Below are 3,319 nucleotides of genomic sequence, written 5' to 3'. Positions count from 1 at the left end.
CCCACTCCCCCTCCCCGCCCACTCCCCTCTCCCCGCCACAAGGGGGGGGAAGGCGGGGTCATCCCAGGGGAGACGGAGGTCCAGCAAGCTTGGGTCCGGCCTTCCCAGGACCTGGGGCAGGGCACATCTCTGCAGCAGTCAGGCCCTGTCCCACCTTGTGCTGCTGACAGGCTCACTCAAAAACTTTCATTGTGGGGATTTGCAAATACACATAGAAGTCTAGAGACACCCCAAGTTCCCATCAGCACTAATGCTTCTGCTTCATCTCAGGTGACTCTACCTGTCCTCACCCAGGGCCACTGCACCCAGGATCCCGTCCCCACCCCCATCTAGGATCCCGTCCCCACCTCCACCCAGGATCCCGTCCCCACAGGGCCACCCCGACCCAGCCACCACCCAGGCTGTCCACTCAGGATCGCACTCTCCTGAGCCACCCCAGTTGGCAGCCAGGCACTAGAGGAAGCAGTACTGCAGTGCAGGGACTGAGTCGCAGACATGGGAAGGGAGAGGACTCTGGTGGGGGCCTGCTGTTGGGTCCAGGACGCCTCCAGGGCCGACGGGGAGCAGGACTGGATGCGTGCCTCCACCGTCCCCCGGAACCCGCCGGGGCGCTGGCAAGAGGAACCAGCAGCACTGTCCTGGCCCTGCCTGGTCTGAGATTCTGCTGATGGGGATGGAGTTTCCTTTGCTAGGTTTGATACTCAGTGTTTTTGGTTGTGACTACTTCCTGGGGCCCTTGTGTCTGTGTCTGCGCCAGCTCCTTGCTCATCCTGTCCTGGGAGGGGCCGGGGGAGGGTGCCGCCTGGCTGAGCCAGCAGGAGGATGTGTCTCTGGTTTGCACTTTCTGTTCCTTTCCTCTAAGTGACACTCAAGTCTGGAAGTGGTGCTCAGGTGTAGAAGTGGCACTCAGGTGTGGAGGTGATGTCAGGTGTGAAGGTCAGCTGTGAGGTCAGGTGTGGAGGTGAGGTCAGGTGTGGAGGTGAGGTGAGGTGTGGAGGTGAGGTCAGGTGTGAGGTGATGTCAGGTGTGAGATCAGCTGTGAGGTCAGGTGTGGAGGGGAGGTCAGGTGTGGAGGTGAGGTCAGGTGTGAGGTCAGGTGTGAGATCAGGTGTGAGGTGATATCAGGTGTGAGGTCAGGTGTGAGGTCAGGTGTGAGGTGATGTCAGGTGTGAGGTCAGGTGTGAGGTGAGATCAGGTGTGAGGTCAGGTGTGAGGTCAGGTGTGAGGTGGGGTCAGGTGTGAGGTCAGATGTGGAGGTGAGGTCAGGTGTGAGGTCAGGCGTGGAGGTGAGGTCTGGTATGGAGGTGATGTCAGGTGTGAGGTCAGGTGTGAAGTCAGGTGTGGAGGTGAGGTCCGGTGTGGAGGTGATGTCAGGTGTGAGGTGAGGTCAGGTGTGAGGTCAGGTGTGAGGTGAGGTCAGTTGTGAAGTCAGGTGTGGAGGTGAGGTCAGGTGTGAGGTCAGGTGTGAGGTGAGGTCAGGTGTGAGGTGAGGTCAGGTGTGAGGTCAGGTATGGAGGTGAGGTCAGGTGTGAGGTCAGGTGTGAGGTGAGGTCAGGTGTGAGGTCAGGTGTGAGATCAGGTGTGAGGTGATGTCAGGTGTGAGGTCAGGTGAGAGGTGAGGTCAGGTGTGGAGGTGAGGTCAGGTGTGAGGTCAGGTGTGAAGTCAGGTGTGAGGTGAGGTCAGGTGTGAGGTGAGGTCAGATGTGGAGGTGAGGTCAGGTGTAAGGTGGTCAGGTGTGAGGTCAGGTGTGAAGTCAGGTGTGAAGTCAGGTGTGAGGTGAGGTCAGGTGTGGAGGTTAGGTCCGGTGTGAGGTCGGGTGTGAGGTCAGGTGTGAGGTCAGGTGTGAGGTGAGGTCAGGTGTGAGGTCAGGTGTGAGGTCAGGTGTGAGGTGAGGTGTGATGAGGTGAGGTCAGGTGTGAGGTCAGGTGTGAAGTCAGGTGTGAGGTGAGGTGCGAGGTCAGGTGTGAGGTCAGGTGTGAGGTCAGGTGTGAGGTCAGGTGTGGAGGTGAGGTCAGGTGTGAGGTCAGGTGTGAGGTCAGGTGTGAGGTGAGGTCAGGTGTGAGGTCAGGTGTGAGGTGAGGTCAGGTGTGAAGTCAGGTGTGAGGTGAGGTCAGGTGTGAGGTCAGGTGTGAGGTCAGGTGTGAGGTCATGCTCAGCTGGGCTGGCCCCCCACCAGCCCGCACATTGCCCCCACATTAACACGCACACAGGACAGCTCAGACTGCAGGGCTTGCCCTTGGGCTCTGAGGCCTCTGTGCTGAGGGTGGGGACACCGTGGGGTGTGGGGTGAGCCTTTCCTCTGGCTTGCTTTGCTCCCCCACGCAGACCAGGCCCTGGGCGGTGGGTGGGGGAGCCGCGGGGGCGGGGCGGGCGGCCTCCCTGCGGGTGGGCGTGGAGGCCCCGCCAGGTGGGTGCGGCCGGCCCATCACAGGCATCCTCTGACGGGGTGGTCGTGGGGGGGGGTGCTGCGCAGCCAGGCCGAAGTGACGCACAGAGACGTGGCTCTGGGAAAGAGGAAGCCTGGCGGGCGGGGCTTGCTTTCAGAACAAGTGCTCGTTCTCATCAAAGACACTGGCTCTCTAGATGCCAGCCGTGGCGGCTGACACCCCACTTCCCCCCAGGAATCCCGCACGGCCCCGGCGGGTGCGGGAAGTACTCTGCTCCCGTCAGCAGCCCGTGGGCCTGCCTGAGGCCACCGCACAGCGTCCCCAGCGCAGGGCCCCCGGCCAGGAGCGGCCGGGACGGACCACAGGTGGGAGCCGGGATGCGCGGGGTCTTCTGGGGTGTGGGGCTGGCGCGGCGGTAGGACAGGGGGAGGCTGGGGCAGGGGTGTCGTACAGGTGAGGCCGTGCCGGCGGGCTGCTTGGAGGATCCGTGTGCCATCCTCCGTGGCCGGGGACGCCCCCGGTGTAGGTGCAGAGAACTCAGGGTCTTCTGGGGCTCTCGCCCACTGGAGACTGAAATTTATCCGTGGTGCCAGACTGAATCTTGGCGCCACAGGAAAGGACCCAGTGCCCTGGGCGAGTCGCGTGCGTCATTGTCTCAGTCACAGGCTTTGGTGAGCTCCAGAGCATTTCGGGGGCAGGGTCAGTAGCCCCAGGGCACCCACAAGGTTGAGGGGCTCCTGGTGTCCGCAGCCCCACCCTCCGCCCCCATGCCTTCGTTAGTGGACCCGTCCCAGGCTTGAAGAGCACTGAGGCTCTAAGGTCCCCCCAGGGGGGGACTGGGGAGGGGCTGGGGCTGTGAGGCTGAGGCTCTGGGGTCCCCCCAGGGGCGTGGGGGGCTGGGGAGGGGCTGGGGCTGTGAGGCTGAGGCTCT

At 62.8% G+C, this 3,319-nt stretch overlaps 1 protein-coding gene across 1 annotated transcript in view; it reads left to right on the top strand.

Moving 5' to 3' along the window:
- The first annotated feature begins 2,680 nt into the window (after positions 1-2,680).
- Gpr35 (G protein-coupled receptor 35) overlaps positions 2,681-3,319 on the top strand; it is a 5,716-nt gene continuing 5,077 nt past the window's right edge. Inside the window, exon 1 of the mRNA XM_013033663.1 lies at positions 2,681-2,753. The gene's annotated coding sequence lies outside the window, so the exon portion shown is untranslated. The remainder of the gene's footprint in view (positions 2,754-3,319) is intronic.

The sequence above is a fragment of the Dipodomys ordii genome, unplaced genomic scaffold (assembly GCF_000151885.1).
Source record: "Dipodomys ordii isolate 6190 unplaced genomic scaffold, Dord_2.0 Scaffold174, whole genome shotgun sequence".
NCBI lineage: Eukaryota > Metazoa > Chordata > Mammalia > Rodentia > Heteromyidae > Dipodomys > Dipodomys ordii.
Note: the sequence above shows the minus strand (reverse complement) of the source record. Positions and strands in the feature narration are given on the sequence as shown.